General features: G+C 37.3%; 1 protein-coding gene across 10 annotated transcripts in view; it reads right to left on the reverse strand.

Annotated features, from left to right (window-relative positions):
- The window catches only part of SORBS2 (sorbin and SH3 domain containing 2), a 203,373-nt gene that overhangs the window by 166,542 nt on the left and 13,635 nt on the right, over nt 1–23,196 (reverse strand). For 7 of the 10 annotated variants that reach the window (XM_079141879.1, XM_079141875.1, XM_079141881.1 and 4 more), the window contains exon 2: nt 1,982–2,121. The gene's annotated coding sequence lies outside the window, so the exon portion shown is untranslated. Of the gene's footprint in view, nt 1–1,579; nt 1,855–1,981; nt 2,122–23,196 lie in introns of all 10 variants that reach the window. The other 3 variants (XM_079141882.1, XM_079141878.1, XM_079141910.1) reach the window with 1 other exon arrangement.

Raw genomic sequence — 23,196 nt, forward strand, 5'->3', positions numbered from 1 at the left:
AATACTGACCATAAAGAAGTGAAAGAAGTGTGATGATTGATAGGCTCTTTATCATGAAGATTTGAAGGGAGTGGGAAAGAAGCAATGAAATGTACTGGTTTGGGAAATTTAAAAAATTCTAAGCATCTCTAGAATTTTCTACTATGTGGATTTAAATTCCAGGGATCATAAAGCATGTTCTCTTGAGGGTGGTGGGCAGGCCTGTTCCCATGGCCGACTCCATAGCTCCACCCTCTTTGAAGTCTGGTCCTGTAGTCACTTGCTTCCTTCCTTTCTTAGCAAGGTGCAGGGTACAGGTTGCAGACTGTCACCTCAGTGGAGCCACAGTGTGGGACTTAGTCTCCTGACAGGATTAAGGCTCATTTGGTCCCTAGCCTCCAACAAAATGTGCAGCGACATTTTTGCCAGGAAATGTCAAACTCAGTGTGTGGCTAGAAACTTTGAAAATACTCTGCCCTTGGGTAGGAAAGAAAAGGGTAACAGTCAAGTATAGTAGCACACATGAGCTTTCTTTAAAATAATGAGAATATTTAAGAGGTGATTGAATGGGCTAGCAAGTGCTACATTTGCCCATTTAAGGGGGGAAAAAAAATATATATATATATACATCTTATCCCTCACATAGCAAAAGACTCTTTGGGCTACAGAAGATTTTTTTTTTTTTTTTTCAGTTTTTTTCTCCCATTCTTTTTACTTTTCTTCTTATTTTTCTTGTTCTTCCTTTTTAAATTTTTGTTATTCAGAAGATCATTATGTATTTAAATACATGTTTTCTTTTGAAATGTGGTCTGTGATACCAATATACTTCTTTGGAAAAAAAAAAAATCTCTGAACTCCAAGAACTTCAGTGCTCATGTTAAAAAAAGCAACAGTTAGGCCCTAAGGCACACGGTAATTTTGAGGCGACAGGACGCTAGAGTGAGGGGTTGACAGAGTGGGTTCTGTGTCCTGTCATCTGCGACTTGCTTTTAGACATCTACAACTTGTTTTTAGACATCTACCTGGAGGGGTGTAGCAAGTTGCCATAAAGCCTATGTAGTGAGAGAACTTTGCAGAAAACACTTTCCTTTCAGTTGATGCTTTTTATAGAAATAAAATCTAAGACATAGAACTGAGGAAAACTGAAACCAATAAATTATTTGAAGGAAATGCTATCGAAGCATTAAATAAACAAGAAAAAAAGGGTGTGTGTGTGTGGGGGGGTGCTTTTTACAGAACATAGTAAAAACAATCAAAGTAAATGCTATGTTTGAAGTTAAAGTCCACAGATCAAAGTACTTTGCAAAATGTCAAGTGCAAGCCTAAGAAGGAGGAGAAAGGAAGCCCAGAAAATTACCTAAAATATTTCATTGTCACATTAGAGAAAATCCCAGCAAATGTACCTAGCAAGCAGCTTCAGTAAGATTCAGCTTAGGTTAGGAATGTCAAAACTAAATCACTTAAATTATAACAGAAATATACAAAACAACAGCCAAGGAGACCAGAAAAAAAAAAAAGCCAATCCCCCTTCCAAACCCCACTGGTCTAATTCCCAACCAGCCATGACCAGCACCACAATGAAAGAACATAATATACTTACCTCCTTGTCCTTTAAGAACATTACTAACATATTTTCTTTATTCAGGTAGTTGCATTTTTCTTTTTTGAAAGTGCCTTTAGAAGGTTAAAAATAAGAAAGCAGTCTAAACAACAAAATTATGATGTCTGAGAGGTCCTCTCAGTGCCGTGGCAGCCAGGCTTAATTAGAGTTCTGACGCAGCGCTCCGCTACTGTATAGCAGGCTAGTCTCATGGACAGCTTCAGGCAATGTTTAACATTACAGCCACAGAAACGCACCGATGCTATTGCTGTAACCTGGAACACAGCATTTCACCTGGGAATCGTTCACAGGCTCCCCTTATTTGCACTCGAAATAAGTTATTTGAAAAACATTACTCATGAACATATCAGAAAACAAATAATGCCAGAATAAAAATCTTACCTAGAGACAGCTGAGTTTCACAGTTGCTCTAAACAGAGGAAGTAGGAGGTAGTGGCCTTTTACATGTAGAGGTTGTTTATTTAGCCCTTTTTAAAAGGTCTTGAACTCCAGAGGTTTAAGATTAAGTCCAATCCAAGAGTCTGAAGGGGAAAAAAGGGCAGGAGAGAAGGCAAATAAGAGAGGGAAAGAATCCCAGCTGCTGGGTGGTGCTACTGTTCAGAGAGCATTTGAGCTATTTTCAGCATTAACAGCAGCCGGAGTTGTCTGCAAAGTGATGGAAATGCTTTACCCGAATCCAGTCGCCACCCCCCACCCCAGGGGGTAAAAAAAACACCAACCAGGAAACCCACAACAACTCGGTTCATTGTGCAAATATTCATTTAAATTTTGAGGAAAACTGCCAGCCCTATTGAAAACACACACAAAAACTTGAACTAGAATCTTAAAGAAACCCAGTGCCCTGCCACAACCCTCAAGTTTTCAAAATGATTTACCTGATCTGTTGAAAATAAGATGTGGCTTAATGAGAAGGAAGACTATTCTTCTGTATCTACTGGCTTACTTATACGGGTCTTAAAACACGATGTCATGTAGAAATAACTGTTGTCAGCCTATTCTTAAGGCTGGAGACAAATGGTTTCTTTCCAGCACCCACCTAAATTTCCAGTTTCATCAACTATGCTATTTTTGAAAGCTACTGGGTTAAGCTGTTGACATTTCTTATCTGTTGGCAAAGACTGGGGACCATTCAGTGACATGATGCAGACAGACGCTGATCCCTGCTTCTGTCCCATAGGCCAATGAAGAAATCTTTCAGATTGGGTCATCGTTGATGACTGGCACACTTCGAACTTTCATTTTGTTTCTAGAATTAATAGCTAAGATCCAGAAGCTGCGTTCATTCATTCATCAAATACTCGTGTGGCAAGCATTTCTGAGGCCAGCGTATGCCAGGCAGCTCTGAGAATACCACGGTGGGCAGAATTAGCAGAGCCCCTGCCTTCAGAAGCTTATAGCATATAACCATGCAAGCATTAACACACACAGATGTTGTTACATTTCTCAGCCCTTTTTCCACAAGATGAGTCTTATTCAAATCACAGCAGCTAAAGACTGAGATTTCTTTCTACCAAGGCTAAAGGAAGGGATACGTGTTGTGTCATCACAACTAAGAAGGAAAAGCAGCTCCCCTACCAAGAAAACACCCAAGAATTTTTGTAAAAGCTTTTATTCCATGTAGGTGAAATTCCTGAATCTTTTCCAATCGCTGCTCCCCATAACAAAGAGTGTGCTTAGGCAGTCAGAAACCATTGCCTTACTCAGCAGGTGCAGGAAGCGCCCCCAATCTTAACTCAGTAAATGTCATAATTAATTTTACGAGGATTGGCTACTGATGCTCATATCAAATCCAGTTCTTCCCTTGCCATCAAAGTCAGTGGAGCTGATTATAGAAAACATTGACGATTATGCTGACGCGTAACAACAGGAAAACATTACTATTTCAAGTAGTATGTTAAAATAGTGAAATCCTTCAGCTGATTACATTTTCTATTAAAATCAGGCAGATATTTCAATTAAAGAAAGAACTATAACTTAAGTTTGGAAGATCTAATCAGAACTTTAAAATAAACTGAATTGCTTAAAAGTATATACTAAGTTTTTAAAAAATCACTGTAGAATAATGCATTCTCTATTTCTCTCTTTATTTTAAACACACTACCATATCTTAAACACCTATAGGTATGAATATCAATTTAGAATATTCATCTTACTTGTTGAATGGTAATTCTACTGGTAAAAATTGGAAGCCTATGCTCAGGAAGACACATTTAAAAAAAATGTGTGTATACTTTTTTCCTCCTTATAATAGTATATAACAAAAAAGGAAAATATTGACCTTCCTTAAGAAACTATGGATGTTAATGAAATAAATAAATATTAACAATTAGATACTATGTCAATTATTATTTTTAAATTCGGAACTGCTTGTTCTCCTGGCCAATCCTAATGGAAGCCCATTGCCTCACTTTTACCTAGTCACATTCTGTCAAAATCTGCACTTGAAGGAAGTGGTTGTGGCCCTGCTAGTCACTTGTGCTCCTGTTTAGGAAGACTTCTATCTTGCCCTGTGCCTCGCTAACATTTTCTGTTCCATGAGGATCCTGACTGTCCAAACAGCCCATCCATAGCACCTTTCAACAAAAATACAAATTGGACTTTAAGCGTATTTTAAAAGATTATTATAGTTCTAACTTTTTTACTTATCCAACTGTTCTTTTATCTTGTTAATATTGACATCTTAAGAATGGTTCTAATTATATGAAAGTTAATTATTTTGTTTATTTTTTATTTCCCTCTCCCTTTTTAAACAAATACATTGATTTAAAATAATTGTATAAGGATTATATTGGAGTGAGCTTTTTTATATTGGTGAAATATTAAGAAAAGTTTGGTATACCCCCACTGTTGTATAAGATGGGGACAATAACAGCACTAATCCACCGAACTGTGGCATGGCTTATATGAATTTTGCACACAAAATGCTGGAGAAATGCCTGAGACATAGCAATCATTCAATAAAATTCATTTAATTATCACTTAAGCCCAGAGCTTTGCTTTTCCAATATGGTGGTTAATGAGTTCCTAAAATGTGGTTAGTCAGAACTGAAATGTAATATAGGTGTAGAATGCATGCTGGACTTTGAAGGCAATATAAAAAATGTACACTATCACATTGATTTTCATATCAATTACATGTTGAAGTGACAATATTTTGGACATATTGGGTTAAAAAAGATACTATGTTAAGATTGGTTTTACTGGTTTCTTTATACTTTTAAAAATATGGCTACTAGACCTTTAAAAATTACATATTTGACTTCCATTATATTTCTACTGGATGGGGCCATCTAGACCAGTAGTTATCAAACTGTAGCATCATCACCTAGAAAGTTTGTAAACCTACAGGTTGCTCTGACCCACCTCCAGAGTTTCCGATTCAGTATGTCTGTGGAAGGTTCTGAAATTCTGCATCTCTAACAAGTTCTTGGATGATTGTTGACCATACTTTGAGAACCACTGGCCTTAACCCCTGCTATTTGAAAAAGGGGTCCATGGATTAAAGTTAATATCATCACTTGGGATCTTGTCAGAAATGCAAAATCTCAGGCACCATCCAGACCTTCTGAATCACTATGTATGTTTAATAAAATACCTAGGCTCTGTGCATGCATAGTAAAAGCTGAGAAAAACTGATATAAAGTGGTCTCTTATCCTTGGGTGATAGAATACTTATCTGAAAAATGCCAGTATGTTGCCCTTGCTCCTAGGGTTTTATTTAATCAATCTGAAAGAGACCTAAGCATCTTATCTAAAATGCTCCCCAGGTGATCTCAATGTACAAATAAATGCTTCAAGTTTATGGCCAGTAGGACTGATCAGACCAGATGTGAAAGGGTTAAGAAACCAGACACAATTTCTAGTGAGGGGAAGCTGCTCAGGATCTGGGAACCAGTACTCTTGGAGATGGTGGAGAAGGAGGGAACCACACAGCAATGGCCAATGCGTCAGTGGTGGGAGCTGGGAAGGAGGCACCCCATGCTCTTGCAGGTATGATGGAGGTCCTAGCTACTTCATTTCTGGAGTTCAAAGGAAGGCTGGATAAAGCAGAGCACATCCTTAGTCTCAAAGGAACAAGAATACTAAGCAAATTATCTTGGCAGAGATTCAGGCTCTGAAGAAGAACCTGCTTGTGAGAATCTAGGAGTAAGTCAAGAGTGGACCCAGTGGCCATGTTAACTGAGAGTTGCAAACTCTACTTAACAGGATTAGTTTCAGAGGATAGATCAGAAATAACCTTTTAGACAGAGAAGAAAAGCAAAAAAAAAAGTATTGAAAGGCAGTTTATTGTACATTTCCTTGTCTCCCTTCTACACGATAAGAATGGAGACAACTCTAAGTATTTATCTAATTAAAACAATGTACACTAAGGCATAGTATACAGATCCCAAATCATTCTAGTGGGTATTTATACCCCAAGAGGGGGATCTTATTAACCCAAATAACTCTTCAATTAGAACTGGCGAGTGAGAGCCGGATTTTGGAGGAGAGAGAACTTATTTTCCGTGCTACATAAGTGAGCACATTAGCTTTGAGTTTGTATAATCTCATCAGTTTGTCAAATGACTCCTCACTTTTTCAGGTGGCCCTAGAACACTGTGTGTTAAGGAATGCTTCATAAAAATAAAATCTTCACTGGGTTCATGCTATTGACATTTAAAACTTTCAATTCAGGGCTAGGGTGTAGAGCACTTGCCTAGCATGCATGAGACCCGGGGTTTAATCCCTAGCATCAAAAACAAAACAAAACTAGACAAAAACCCAAAGGCTAAACAAAAATTCCCTAACAACAACAGAAAAATGATCATCTGTAGCTTTACTTCTCACATTTTTGGTTGATTGTTTCAGAAAATTTTTAAAGAAGGATAATAGTTTAAAGCAGTCTGTCACTAGGGTGACTGAATCCTGGTCCTATCATTTATGTGTGACCTTGGACCAATTATCCTCCCTGGGCCTCAGTTTTCTCCTCTGTAAGAGGACCTGTCTTATTGGTGGTTGTGATGATTAAAATTGTTATTTGTAAAGATCATAGAAAAGTCTGTTTATTGTAAGTGCTATACACACATTGGTTAAATAATCAAAATATCTTTGAGCAACTGGGTAGTTGTCTATATATGGTGGAATTTAGCAATTATTTTTAGATACCATGATGATTTCCAGGGACCTTTGTGTGCGTGATTTCTCGAATACACGTATTTTGAGAGCTTCTCTGAGTTGTTTAAATTTTTTTTTTCCCAAGAGAACTCAAAATTCTCAATTGATTCCTCATCACTTCCTATTATTTGAGAGGACCTCAGTAGGAAGGAAGTGAATGTAGTTTTCCCATGAATATTGTTTTCTAGGGCACATTTTTTTTTCTCCTAAAGTCCTTTGAAAAGTGAATTGCACTATAGATGTTGGAAGGCTTTTGTGGCCCATGTCAGTTTAGTAGCATTGTCTAATATTCCAGGAGAACAATGTGTCATTCTCTTAGTCAAATGTTTTAGTGTTTAGGGAGAGACAGCAAGACCGTCTGAAACCCTGGCATGAGTTTCAAAGATGTATTGAAAAGGCAGTCAGATTCTCTTACTATAGAGACTATAGAAATCAGATAAAGCTGATTAAAGGAAGGAATGGATCACTGAAATTATGCAAAATGATGCAAAACGAAGCCTAAATTAAGTGGAACCACACCTTTTACACTTGTTTGCTTCAACCATGGTCAACAGAGTGACATTTGAGCATTAAGAGTAACGATGCATAATGGCATCACGCACTGAGAATCTGCTGGGTCATCTACGTGAACCTCAATTTTTTTTTGTGTGGAGCAACACACAGAGGCCTGGGGAAAACCTGAGAGGTCGAGGACTTTAGATGAGTCACGCAAGTCACTCAAGCTCTCTCAGCTGGTGTCCTGAAATGTGGGCAGAGAAATTGGATGATAAACCCTTACTAATTTTTAAATCTATGCTTTTACTTGGGCTTTTATAAATGATGTTTGGAAACACCCATCCTTCACATCCGCTGATGTCATCACTTGAAAGTCGTCAAGTCACATGACCAATTACTCCTAAGCCTGGTTGTTACGCCTGGTTGTTGATGGTAAGTGATTGTTCATTAGAAGGTGATTTGCTGCCACATGGAACATGGTTAGGCTGTTGCTGAACTTTTCCCAGTTGCCGAAAATCTTTAACGAAAGGTTAAAGGACTATTATCAAACGCAAGACATTATACAGAGGGAACTTCTCGAACCTTTGCTAAAACTCTACTCTCTTGTTAAACTTTATTGTTTTTAAGCTTACAGTCTGAATTCCTGTGTATTTAAAAACTATCTCTGCTGTTGATATAACCAGTACACAGCTTTTCCTGGCATTTAATTCCCTTTGAAATTGAGCATACGCAACAGTTGCTAAATATCATATAAAACTTAAGATAAGTCTTCTATGGTGCCCTATTTAAGTCCCTCATGATCTCTTGTCTTCCAGAATCTTCACTCATAGTTCCACGATGCTGCTTCTAGCTTTATTTCTTCCAGCTTTTCTGGCCTTCTTTCAAGTCCTGGAATGTTCCACATTCAGGGCCTTTGCAAGTGTGGTACCCTGGGATTGGAGCCCCTGCCTGCTTCACTCAGCAGTTACTGCCTTGGGCCTTCCCTGATCCACCCACCTAGAACAAGTTTCCTCACGTTTAACTCTTGAAGAATCACATTCCTCACTCCCTGTTAGTTCAACCTCTGTTGCATTTGTTTGAGCGATGGATTCCTAGTGCATTTCTCCTCCAATAGCCTCTTGGCCTGGTTTTCCACTCTGGTTGATTTCCCACACAGGTATTGTTTTTGTGCCTGGCAAAAGTAAGTGCTCCATATGAATTTACTGAAAAATAAATGATTAATTAAATTCTTCATGAGATATCAAGTAACAAACAGATGCATTTTGTTATGTTTGTTATTTGTGAAATAAAAAAGTATCTTGCTTGTAAAAAGAAAAAAAAAAAAAGCTATGTATTCTAATTAAGCAGCTATTTCTAGGCCAGACAAATCTCTGAAATGTATTGCTCTCTAGCCACTTGTTTGGTTTAAAATCTTTCTTAAAAGGCAGATGCCACTTGTTTTTCCCTTGGGGTATAATAATTCTTTTGTCTTAATAATTTACATTTGCCTTCTAAAAATGGATTTGAAACAAATCTAGTCACTTGTACACATTTAACATATCTCTAGACCTTTTTCAGAACCACATGTTACTCTATTTGGGGTGTATTAATCCCTCAGGTGAGGTCCCTAGTACATATTTCTTTTGATTAGGTTGTTGAGAAAATTATATATTTGTATCGGTAGACAGTTACACCACTTGGTTTTCTGCAAACCACTCCTGATGTTGTTCGTAAAATAGTTTATGAGCAGGCAGACAGACATGCATAAAGTGTCACATCATCAGCCTCATTCCCATGAGTGAAACCCTCTCTCATATCTGCACTATTCACTAGTTGTGAACATACAATGAATTATTAGTCACCGTTTGAGAAACTGGGAAGTTTGCAATCTTGTTTTCTAGTAAAGGTAAAGGAGAGTTTGGTGTGACCAAGGAGTCAGAAGCTGAGGAAGGTGGGGGTTTGGTCTTACGAATGCTGATCTGGAAGAGGCTGTGTAACCTCTTTGACCACTGGGCAACGGAATGCTTGTAATAGCCTAACAATGCATTAAAATGTACTCTTTTTCACGGGCTCTTTGTAAATGTGTACAACACTTCAAAGTTACCAACACACAGGATGAAAAATATCTTTGCTTTGTCATTCAAGAAATGAATGAATGAACCCCATAATCTGTACCACATTTCCAAAATTACTATGCCAGGATCACAAAAGTTAATTTTTAAGGGTTAATATTGTTTCCTTGTTTCCTGGCTTACAGCTGACCTCTCTCCCAGGTAGCTTCATGATGCAGAATGGTCACTGGAAAGACCAAAGCAGGATTTTCAGTCTTATCCCCTAATTTCCAGGGAGGGGAAAGGGACTGAAAATTAAATTGATGACCAATGGCTAGAGATTTAATCAGTCATGTCTATGTTCTGATGTCTCCATAAAAACCGCAAAGGAAAGGGTTCAGAGGGCTTCTGGATAGTCGAACATGTGGAGGTTCACCCAGAATATGCTTCTACACACATACCTCACCCTATGCATCTCTTCATCTGCATCCTTTGTAATGTCCTCTACAATAAGCCAGTAAATATGCTTCCCTGAGTCCTGTGAACTCCTCTCGCAAATGTATCAAACCCAAGGGTAGTTAGTTGGTCAGATTTACAGGCTGGGGTTTTTGACTGGCATCTGAAGTTGGCTGGGAATAGAGCTCTCAACCTGTGGGACCTGATTCTAGGTCCAGGTAGACAGTGTTAGAACTGACTTGAAGAAGAGGATAGCCAGCAGGAGTCATCGGTAGCATTGCTTGCTAGCAGTTGGGAAGAAATCCCTGCACCTTTTGAGCTCATACACATCTTTGGTGTTGATTGTAACTGAAATTACAGGAGAAACTGAGTAGTCCCTTCTATATCCATAGACAAAAACAGTCACACAAATGTACCTAAAATTCTAGAATCACACAAGTACACATAAAATTCTGGGAAAGTGTCCTTGAAACTCACAAAGGTGAAGGATGAACAAAGAACAATACAGAATAGTTGACTGGCATTCGAAAGTTAGAAGGAACTATAGAATCTTGATGTCCAGTGCGTAATAAAAACTTCTTTCTAAATGAAAGCAGGTTGGGCATGGGAACCTGAATGCGTGAATGTTCTCCATGTCGCCTGCCCTCTTATCCAGACCTCCCTTCCAGTTTGTGTGGCCTGTGGGTGACTGTGATGTGGGCTGCACGTGCCACTGCAAAATATTAGTCTCCTTGGTTCTCAGGTGGTCAGGCGTGCCCAGGGTACTATAGTCCCTGGACCAGTCACCTCTGGTTACTTAGCAACCTCATTTGATTACTTCCATGGGTCTAAAATATTAATACTTTATGTTTTTCATAATAGAAGTTAGGGCGTGAATGCATTAACTAGGAAAGTCAACCTACAAACAAAAATAGCAAAGTCAGCCTACTAAAGATAGCAACAATTATCGTATCACAGAAGGAAACACCAGAAATAAAGAGATATGGGAGAGATGTGTTGGGAAATGAATAATGATGTATCAATTTTACAAAAAAAAAAAATGTGGTGGGGAATCTTTGTTTAGACCCTCGGAGCTGAGCTGGAACTGGACTGGTCTCAGCAGCAGTCATGACAGGGTGTAACCTGCCTATAGTGATGTGTAGTTTTTGTCCAGGCAGAGAGGTGGGGGATTGAACTCTGAATCAAGAGTAAATGTTCACATTTTTACCTTCTGGCCAGTGCCCATCTTATTACAGAATTCTAATAATGAGCCTTGTTAAAACTTCCAGATTCCTTCTCAGTTTCTTCCAGTCAATAAACTAGAGATGAGACACCTGCTGAAAATTTCACGTCCACAGCAACAACACAAAAACTCCTGAGAAGAAGGCTTCTCAATTCTTCACCCTTTAACTTTGTACTGCTCCTCTTAAAATTGATGTAAATGAGGTTCTATCCTGGAAGGCCCAGGCTAAGGGACAGAGAATAATGTGAACCCATCTGGGGCTGCCTTTCCCTGGGCAGTTTCTTTTTCTTTTCTTTTCTTTTATTTTTGAAAGCATGCCTATATTTTATTTGCTCATTTTCATATGCGGTGCTAACTTTTGAACTCATTGCCTCACACGTGCTAGGCAAGTGCTCTGCCACTGAGCCCCAGCCCCTTCCTGGGCATCTTGCTTGAAGAAAATCCAAATACTCAATGAGTTAAATGGCTAAATTAAGGTAGTCTGCAACCTGAAGCTGGAAACAACCAACACAGTCATCTAAGCACTACTTTATTATATTAGGCTGGCTGAAAGATAGCAGTAAACTCTCAGCCCTGCCATTAAGATGCCATGGAGAAAATAGTTTCAGAAGTTTCAAAAGAATTTCTGGACCTCAACCACTAGCCTTTACAATCAGGTTTGCTTCAGGCTTCAGGCTTATTATAATTTCTTAATGGAGTGAAAATTGCCATGAAAAAGATCCAATATGCCTGAGGCCCTAGGAGGTGCACCATTTGAATATTTTTTGGCTCTAAATATAGCAAAGTAGTTGGTTCTTCTGAAACTAACATTTAACGATCAGCCATATCAAGAGAAATAAAAGCGTACCAATCATCTACAGGAAATACAAAACAGGAACCCACTGTTTATCCTGTTCTCAGTGTACATTGCCAGATCATTGTTTGGAAAACTTTGAACAGGGTCAGTGGATGTAGCTTACAGAGCTTTTAAAATCTAAATTAAATGGCAGAATTTGTCCTTGTCACAGAAAAACTAACTCTGAAAGATTGTTCAAGGCTCGTAATGCATTGACTTTGAACGTTCAAAATCCTTGACTCCTACTTCTCATTTTCTTAAAATAGTGAATGCTAGCCTTCCTAATTGAAGTGAAGGTGTGTTGGATTAGGAAGCCAATCATTTCACAGAACTAAACAAAGTTAAAAATACACATGTAACACGGACTGTTGTTTCATGGTTTTTGGATTCAGTGCCATATGATTTATGAACATAAATCATAACGCATTTGATGTTATAACATACGTTACATATATATGTCTGGTCTTTCTATCCATTTTTGCCAAAAATTGTATTAGAGTCAAATCTGACCATGGCTTCCAAGTTGTGCAGCTGGCTCCTCTAATCTCCTTGTGCTTCTGGTTTCTTATCAATAAAAAGGAACCACAGCAGTGCTTGACTCATCTGATCACTGAAGATTAAATGAGGTAATATATGCAAAGTTCCTAAAACAATGCCTGACACACAGCAGGAAACCCCTAAAGGTGGTCTCATTGTCATTCTTCATCATCTCCACATGACCAGGTAGTTAAAAGCATGGGCTCTCAGAAGAAGAAGTTCTCAGTTAAAATTTCTGGTTCTGATCCATATTAGCTCTTGGATTTGGGCACAGTTTCTGAACCTCAGTTCCCTTAACTGAAAATGTGAATATCATGAATTACTATAGAGCATTTTAAAGAGGACTGAAGAATATAATGTATGGAAAAGCAGACCTGGCATACAGTAATCATTAGATGCTAATTTTTAAAAATTTGAAAGAAATCTCTTTGCCAAAATGATATAAGTAAGCTTCAAAGTTATATGTACTTTTATTTTGCTGAAATGAATTGGATATATCTACATAATAAATTTAATTTTCTTATAATTTATTTCAGAGAGCCCATATTCAGAATTTCATGTCTCAGTTTTTGTGTTGCCATTTTAATTTAAAATAAGAGTTCATGGAAACGTAAACAACTAGATTAAGAAATGCCTGTTTCTCCTAAGAATTCTGTCCTATGATTGACAGAACAGTTTCTCTAGAGCAATGGTATTATCAACATCTCATTTGTGAGTAGAAGATTGAATAAGAAAGGTATTGGTACTAAAAGGAATAACTTGGAAGAAACAGAAGAATTGATTTTCTAAGGCCCTGAACAAGTCTGTAAAATAGTCTGCCATGCCAGGTGTGGTGACACGCGCTTGCAATCCCAGCAACTGGGAAGCTGAGGCAGGAGAATTTCGAATTTGAGGTCAGCCTTTAGTGAGACCCTAAGCAATTTAGTGAGACCCTGTCTCAAAATAAATAAATAAATAAATAAAAAGGGCTGGGGATGTGGCTCAGTGCTAAAGTACCCTTGGGTTCAATCTCCTGTACCAAAAACACACACGAAAGAGAGAGAGAGAGAGAGAGAGAGAGAGAGAGAGAGAGAGAGAGAGAGAGAGAGAGAGAGAAAGGAAGGAAGGAAGGAAGGAAGGAAGGAAGGAAGGAAGGAAGGAAGGAAGGAAAGGTGGAAGGAAGAAAAGCATTCCCCCTTAGTAGGTGGGAGAAGGTGATTTATAATCCTTTCCATCTTGTTACAGACAGGCATACACTAACTTACGCTGATTGACTGCAATTAAAATGAATGACACCTGAAGTTTACATATCCATCTATTACACTAATGGTCACACTGTGAGAAAGAGGAACTAAAGCCTTGGAATCAAGCCGAGATGACCTCTAGCTTTAGCTTCCCTAGCGAATCACGTCACTTCAGCAGAGTTAATCTCTTTGAGCCTTGATTTCCTTATTAATAAAAGGCAGACAACATCATCTATCTACTTAAGAGAATTAAATGAGACTTCATGTATAAATCAGTTCCTTTGTCTAGTGCCTGTTCCAAAAGAGAGGGCTTTGGTACATTGTTTCTGTTTTTCTGTTCTTTTTTTCCTACTAGACTATAAGCTCCTTGATGACAGGACTCCCTTTAAAACCTTAAATTCAATCAGCTCCTCATACAATTTTTTATTGCTAGAATGTACTGAGTGAATATATAATCAAAGAAAAGGATACCCTGAAAGAAAATCTAAAGCATCAATAACACTGAATAATGAAAGAAGGCTTGAGTTATGTGCAAATAGCTAAGAGAGACGGATATTGGCAAACTGAACTGATGAACTGGAGAACAGATTTAAGTGTAAAATAAATAAAGGATAATATTTTCCTCACAGAATGTATTTAGAGGAGAGACAAGCTTAAAGGACAGAGAAAGGTTGTCCCATTAATCATTGCACTCCCTGAGGAGATTATAAAGAGCATCTTTAAATGGAATGTAAATCATCTCAATTTTCTTACTTTGTAGAAAGATGGAAATGACTTTAAATTTGTGATTTTTGTGAGCTCTGATTCTCTTTTATGTTCACAAGAGTTTTTATACAAAATTCACTATCCCCTTCCTCCAGTCTTGTGTCTTTCCTACCACAGGGCAGTGTTTCCAACTTGGGGACTTGTAAATCTTATATCTGAATCCAGTGATACAGATCCTGGATGGGCAGGCTTCATGTATTGTTCCTACCTCAGGTCCCTGCCTGCAGCAAATTTTTTGAATATGGCACAATCAGAGACCTTCAGGACCAATTTAGTTTCCCAGATTTCTTACTTTTCATTTAACCTTGAATCATGCCTAAAAGCCTCATAAGACCTACCTGTCACCCTTTCACATATTGAAAATTGAGGCATTTTATACAAAGTCATTAATAGGACCAGGGTCTGAGAAATATTGTTCTCATGGGGATGAAACATCATAAAAGCCATCAATTGCATAGTTCCCATCTGAGATGAGATAAGAATTCCCATGGGGGTCCTGTCAATCTGTACCAGGAACACCAGATTTGCTCCAGAGCCAAGTGCTGCTTTGTTTTGCTTGGGACTAGCTTGAGAAAGACTTGCTGTTCAAATCCTTGATGAACTTGGCACAGTTCACAATAGTAGGTTCATTGAAGTATCAGGTGATAGCTTCCATGGAGCAACAAAAAAGAAATTTTCATACAGAAAAGAAAATAGACACAAACAGCAGAGGAAATGAGATTTGCAATAACTTTAGCAAGAATGGTTTTAGCTAGAAAAGAAATGAATAGACTATCTTTTGATGAAAAAGACAAAATCTGAAGCATCACAGCGCAAAACTGGGCATTCAAGTGACATAAAATGATCTCAGCATCAATCAATTATGAAAGTAAAATAATACCATGTACAATAATTAGAAAAATGACTCAGGAAATGAGAGACAATTCTCAGATAAATTATTTTTACTAACGCAAGTTTTGATTAGTCAATCTCTTCTGAAATAAAGAGAAACTTGTAGCTGAATTCATTTTATAGCATTCTAAGAGGGTACACTTACTTAGTAAATTTTGTTATACCCTATAATGAATCCTACTTGCAAAGACAGATTAAGAAGAATAAATTCAGGTTGCCCTTAAACTTCCATATACAACATTGAGTAAGAGAAGAAGGAATTGCAAAGGTCCTAACAAATAATGCCCATCACCTGTGCCAATTCTGAGCTGTAAATTGCAGTGCCTCTACCATTTTGTAATGTGAACTCTGTGTTTGTTACTGATTAAAATCTATCCACTTGGCCTCTTTTTAAAAGACTTGCACATATTTGAACACACCTTTGAGACTCCAGATTGGACTAACACACCACATTCTATTTTGGGTAACCACAAAGGTACTGCAAATTTCAAGTTGCAACAAACACCTCGACCTACAAACCTAAGAACATGAGCTAACGAAGTCAGAGTTCCAGGTTGCTGAGCTTGCTCAGGTTAGGGGCTCCAATTATTCTTTGGTGGGTTTGACTTGTTGATCAAGACTGGGTTAGGTCATCTTTTTGCATTGTTTTTATTCTTTCAGTTAACATAATACTGCTCTTTTTTTAACCCCCCAAAATTAGCTTAAGGTCTATTTTTGAAGCTACTTGTGTGCTGCTTTCAGATGACTAACAGATACGTTTATTATTCAGAGGAAATGAGATGCTTTCCTTGTACTTCTAACTAGCCCTGTAGAGAACTCATTCTCTTTCATTCCATCTCATTTTATCCAGATTTGAATTAGCTACCAAGATACTCAGAGCCTTCAGATTCCATGCAGGAGTTATTAAAAATGGTCATAATAATTTCACTATTTATCAAAGTACAATTTGTCAAATAATTTATAAATTATATTTATGATGATGATTTATATATTATATAATTATATATAAGAAATTATAGAAATTAAATTTAAACTGTTGTAATTTGAGTCCACATTCTCTTCTATTTTTACTTGTGAAAGGATAAATTGGTTTTGTGCCTTCAGTAAAAAATTTATTTTAACAAATTCATTCATGAGAGAAATTATAACACATTGATATTTACTGAAATATTTTATTAAACTCCTCTCTTAAGAATTTAATTCATTAAAATATACAAGGTGAAGAACTATTATGTAATTTTGCTTCTGATTTTGCTTCTTGACCATGTTCTGTATTTCTTAGTGCATTTAGGAATTAGTTTTGAAACTGAAGTTTCTCCCTACCCACTAAATACACAAAATTTGCATTGCTTCCAAGTCAAAGTGTGAAATGCCTGCACTTACCATTTCTGTATTGTTGGAAAACAGTATAGCTACTCTACTCTACTTAAAAGTTTTATGAATGGTCTTACTAATTTCCAAGCTGGAAACATCTCTAATTTCACAGCTTTCAAGGTGGCAGGAGATTGGGAGTTTTATTTCTGATAACACTTATCTGCATTCGCTGCTTTAGTGGTTATGCTAACTTTGTCCTAAGAGAAACCAGCTCTTTGGTGAAGATATGAAACACAAAAATAATGGGGTAAGTAAAACAACCTATTAACACATACTGATTCCTGCCCAAGCTCTCACACAAAGACACATTATTACTAAAACCTTCCCTGTTCTCATTTACACTATAACCACTGTAGCTCTACGAGTAAAATACATGTATCTTTGCTGTACTATCTGTTGGATGTGTTCTAATAGCTTTCCCCAAATGGATCAGGACTACAAATGTCAGGAATTATTACAAGATATCTCAGGCACTAGGTAACTCTCAAATTGGAACTGTTTCTACATGAGAAGAGTCAAATCTATGGACTCATATCTTTATTTCATTTATTTGTTTAGTCAGTGATATAGCATTTTTCATGTTAAGAATGTTAACATTCCTATTTACACAGCAGACCCTTGGCATGATGGAAAGCATCTCTCATATCTCAGAGGACAACTCTAAAATACGTTCATCACTTAACAATGACTTTATTAATTTAGGTCACAACTCAAGATTCCCTGTTCATGTTTTCCTAAAATGAGTCATGTTTGTGCCTTGGCATTAACTCTGTGCTATTGAAACTGATTTCTTCATCCACATCATGTCAATGGGAAAAAGGACTGATTTTGGCACCTAGTTATAAATATTCCATCGTGTCTACCCTCTGAAAAATTTGAACACCGAGTTGAAAATCCTGAATATGTGAGAGGAATAATAAAAGATATCGATATGTTTTGTAGACTATGACAATGAAATAATGCATTTTTCATAAGCAACTTTAAACGTTTGTCTATTTACTAATTCCAGAAAACATTCTAATTTTCAGTGCAACTAAAAAGTTACATCTATTTGAATTAAAATGATCGGGATTTTGCCACAAGTTACATTTTCTTATCTTCTAGTGGTATGCATAAATTCATTATCTGCATAACAACAAAACAAGGGAAATACATTTTACTAATCTAGTCAGTGTTTAGGAAAACACTTGTTCACATTTTGTATGATTGTGTGTTTTGTTTAACACACTCATATGTCATTAATTGGGTGACTGAGTCTCAGGTTCAAAATCTAAATAGACCTTGGCAATGTATAAGTTCCACGAGGGCAAAGGAGCTTCTGTTTGTCCATCCAATATGGTGAGTAACTCATAGAAAAAGCTTACCTTCCACATTTGGAAGGTTCATGAGGGGTAAAGAATGAGCAAAGCCAGCCAAGGTAAGGCTGGCCATGTAATATGTCATGAAGACTGAATGCCTTGTAGAGGACTTTTTGAATTGCATTTTGCTATTTCATTTAATAATAAATAATAACAACATTTTGGGATGCTAAGGATTGAACCCTGGGCCTTGCCTTTAACCTAGCATGTCAGGACTTATCTGCAAAATAGAATTCATAATAAAACTTAGTGCTCATACATGTTTTATTATATTAGATACTCCCTTACAAATGTGAAAAAAATAATGTGTTTTTTGTTCCCAAACACATTCTTGGATTGACCATTTTCTTCTTTAGATCCCAGTGTTATAGACAACAAAGAGAAATTGTTCAACGTGTACATAGCCACAAGGTTCTTGATTCTTTTTGAACTCCAGTTGAACCGTATTTGGTTCCAAAGTAGAGCTAATTATTCTTAATCTGGAGGTAAAACCACCACTGCCAGTAAACAGGCCCACTGATATTTAGCCCAGAACATGCAATTGGTGATCGGTGTTCCCAGGGTACATTTTCTAAAGAATCTCCCCAATTAAAGTGCATGCCGTTTTAAGAATAAAAGGAAGTTGATAAAAAAAAAAAAAAATTATATTCAGAGGGCTTAAATTTTTTTCAATTGCCTAGCCTTGTGACATCATAAATAGATGTCTGAACACGATTGGATCTCCATAAACTTCCTTTGGTTCCCATTTAAATGTATCTCCTTAGTTTAAAATTTCCATAACTTTAAGGACAGTTAGAAAATATGGGCAAGCAAAAGAAAGAAAGTAAAAACCATTCACAATCTCATTTAAAAAATTAATCATTGATATCCTAGATTTCCTCCCCCTTCCTCTTTTTATCATTGTGCTATTTCTTGTCTTAATAAAGGAATTTGGGGTTCCTTTATAAATGAATGTTTCCATAAAGCCCACAAGCAAAATTGTAGAGAGAATGATAAAATGAGATTATAACATTTTCTTTCGGCTGACCTGTAGTTCCCACAAACAGGCAGTTTAGAAAAATGTTGAGAACACAGGCCTTTTAGAATCTGGCAGATCCATTGGAATCCTACTTTCTCCACATGTGTGACCTTGTGCAAGTTGTTTAACTTCTCTGAGTCTGTTTCCTCTTCTGTAAAATGAGAATAATACCCTCATCAGAGTGTTTTTGTGAATAGTCAATGAGAGGTATTTAAAGAATTTGGCATGCTGCCTGACACAGTATGCATTGAATGAATAGTAGCCATTATTATTGTTTGTAAGAATACTTACTGTTATTTTACATTCCTACTAACCTTGTAGATCACAAAGCTCCCATTCCATGTGTCATGGGGACTAATTTTAGATCAGCCCAAGAAAAACATAATTAAGCAGATAAATCTATTGGAAAATGATCATATAAAGCATTCTTAGGCAAGTTCTTTAGGATTGTGGGGTTGCAGTCTCTCTTCCCATAGTTGATGGCAATTCTTTAGAATTAGAATCTATAGAAATAGCAATCTGCTTTCTATCCTTTTTTAGCATTGAAGAACATTAAGATTTTGAACATAATCTAATCCATATGTATTTGATACCTTTTTTGCACTGAAAGATTGGTTGACCTTAGTGCAACATAATCCATTTGGGACCAAGAGATTCAAAAACGTGTTGACATAGTCTTATGGACATTTCCTTGAGTTTTAAGTTAGACTATCACAATTTAAAAATGAGGTGAGCATTGAAAGTCTGGTGAATTTTAACAGTAAGAATCTTTTTTTAAAATTTAATTATTTTTCTATTATGAAAGTCTATTTTTACTTATTTTGTGTAGTAGTTGTTGTTGTTGTGGGTCCTGTCAACCTTTACTATGTAGAGACCACTGGGAAATCCCCATTGCACTTTCATCCTGGGAGATTTTTTATTGATGATATTAATTATTGCTTCTCAAGAACCAGTTATGGTTGGGCATGGTGGTGCACACCTGTATCCCAGTGGCTCAGGAGGTGGAGGCAGGAGAATTGCAGGTCTGAAACCAGCTTTAACAACTTAGTGAGGCTCTAAGCAATTTAGTGAGACCCTGTCTCAAAATAAAAAAATAAAAAAAGGCTGGGGATGCCTTGGGTTCAATTCCTGGTACCAAAACAAACACAAACAAACATCATTATGTACCAGGAACCACAGTGTGTTACTTAAAGTGTGTACTTTGCATGAATTATTCCATATAAGATCACTAATGGACCTTTTATCTAGGTATAACATCTTCATTTTCCAAATACCAAATAATAGGGTTTAGGACACTACCCAAAAATATGGCATGGTGGTATTTGAGAAAACAGCACAAGCAAAGAGGTCTGACCTCCTGCTCTTCTCCCCTGAGGATAAAAGAATCTTCTAACCTTTCTCTGAAGTAGGTCATAGACTCTCATGTGAGAGGCACCCATCCTATACATGGAGGAAAGGACTATCCTTATGGATAAAGACCATGCAATACAGAGAAGACTCTGAGTGAACAGGCTTTGTTAAGTTCCTGCAGTTTGTTACCATAGCTCATATCCTCTTTATCAGTCACACCCTCCACAAAAATCAATTTCTTCATCAAACTTAGAATAAAAATATACCTTTCCTGGTTTGTTTGGGTCTTCGTTTCCTTCTGAAGTTCCATGGCATGTCAAACTTATATGAAATAAATCCACATGCATTTTTTTTTTCTTGTTATTCTGCCTCTTGTTATAGGGGCCTTAGCCAGGAAACTCCCAGTGCATAAGGAAAGGGATCTTTTGCCCTTACAGAAACCTGTCACTTGGAAGTTACTAAGTCACATGCCTGCACAGGACAATGTCATGGCTGAACTTTAATTTACAGTTCCCTAGTCTCTAGCTCAGCCCATCCTCTTCTTTCTTGGAAAATACAGAATTGGGCAAAAAAACTTGTCATTGACAAGGTACATGCAAAGGAAAAATCAGTTATGGGATATAAATATGTTAAAAAGCACTAAATTTATACTTTCTTTTTTGCAGAAAAAATATTGTTATTGACTGACCTTTAAAACCAAGCCATCAAGGATAGAATACACAATTTCCAGTACAATGAATAGAACTTCCAACAATGGTCTAGATTTTTAAAATAGCCATATAAAGAAATGACATTAGACTGGCAAGAGAGGGCAGGGAAGGAGAGTGGAGAGGCAGATGGAGGAGGGGAAGAAAGAAAACAGGTGGGTAGAGGACACACTAATATTCATGAAAATTTGGGGCCATTGGAGATTGGGGCTAGTCAATGGGGCAGATCCCTATTTTCATATATACTACAAGGAAAGTCTGAAACTCATCATTGGATCAGCATTTTTAAGGTAAATGCAAATTTGTAAAGTGTTCCATTCACAGTACGTCATACACACAAAAGTCCAAATAACAGGTCTTCAAGCACTGGCCTGGGACAAGAACTGCAAAGGCACAGCCCTCCCAGACCCTGTAACTATTCTACTTATCTCCGAGAATCCAGGCTGTGTAGACAGTGCAGGCTGCGATTCTCTCTTATCACGACAAGGTGCGAGAAAAGACAGTTTTCTAGAAATAGGATGGTAATGAGGAGTTACCAGGTTCCCTACCAGGTTAGGAGCTCCGTGGTCCTCCTTCACCTGGTACAGAGGTTGGATGATGGTTTTGTGGCCTGACCGAGGTTTAACCTCCAGAATGATATAGCAGAACTTGCAAACCCTGAATGCACCAGCTTGGGGAGAAGTTGCTTTTTTCTTAAGTTGGGAAGACTGGCTGCCAGCAGCAATACCCACAGCAGCTCAAAATCACTATTCATCTAATTAAATGAACTGTGTTTGATTTACCAAAGGCACGAGTGTCCAGATACAAAGCATAAAAGTGCAAGTGATGTATGCAAGATTGGCTTTGAGAGCATGTAGTCTGAACATTTGCAGCTGACGTTGTGCTTTGAAGGGCCAGGTATTTAGTTTAATATTCTGCTGTCATCATCCCAAAATGATTAATAATAATTTTTGAACAAAGGGCATTTTCATCTTTCACTTGGCCGTGAAAGGGATACAGCAGATTCTGGTTATGTAGAACTTCAATGCCAATGAACAAAGTCTCCATACATTTCTGAGACTCCAGCCTCACACTCCATACCCTTAAAAGATGGAAGATAGAGCCAGGGGAAGTCTGGGCATTTTTTCCCTTCTCTTTTGCCATGGGCACAAGCTGTCTTTATTCCCTCTACATGATCTGTATTTTCAGTAAAGAATTTTATTCTAGCCACTCTCAAATAAACATCTGCCCCGGCTTTGAAGACAATACTGTCCAATAGTGATCACCAGTCACATGTGGCTATTGAGCACTTGAAAGGTGTCAGGCTTGAATTGAGATGTGCCAATCATGCAAAATACACACTAAACATGAAAAAAAAAATAATGTAAAAGAAGCCATTATGATTTTTATACTGATTTCTTATTGAAATAACAATATTTTGAATTAAGGAGTAGACAGGTCATAAGAATTGATGTCATTCATTTTTTTTTACTTAATGTGATTACTAGAAAATTTAAAATCATATATGTGGCTTTCATCAGCTGCTCAAATCATATTTCTATTGGTCCAGATCATGTATTAAAACCATGATTCCACCTTGTTACACTCCTTCTATCTCCATCTCAAAAGTCTCAGGTCTATTTCATTATCTTCTTCCCCAAATACATCTTTTTACATATCCAATTTTCCCAAGGTAGAAACCTGGAAATCAAGCTATTCTTTTCTCCCCTAGGTACTATTAAGTCCCGTAGGTACTATTGAGTCTATCTTTTCATCACTTCTCCTACTACTACTTTCTCTCCAGACCTATTGTCCTGTCCTGGATGAGGATTTCCCTGGTTCTCCCTGAATGATTGAATTATCCTCCAAGAAGTCCTTTAACTCAGTCTCGCCCCACCTCAGTGGTCCTCTTTAATTAGAGTGGCTGTTTAGTAATAGCTTTCTTTTCTTCTTCTTCTTTTTTTTTTTTTTTTGTATTTTTTTTAAATTTATTTTTATTGTAAACAAATGGGATACATGTTGTTTCTGTTGGTACATGGAGTAACAGCATACCATTTGCATATTCATAAATTTACATAGAGTAATGATGTTTGATTCATTCCATTATTTTTTTCCTTCCCCTCCACCCCTCCCACCTCTCTTTTCCCTCTATACAGTCCCTCCTTCCTCCATTCTTGTCCCACTCCCACCCCCCCATTAAGA

The sequence above is a fragment of the Sciurus vulgaris genome (genome assembly GCF_902686455.1).
Source record: "Sciurus vulgaris genome assembly, chromosome: 5".
In the NCBI taxonomy this organism is placed as follows: Eukaryota; Metazoa; Chordata; class Mammalia; order Rodentia; family Sciuridae; genus Sciurus; species Sciurus vulgaris.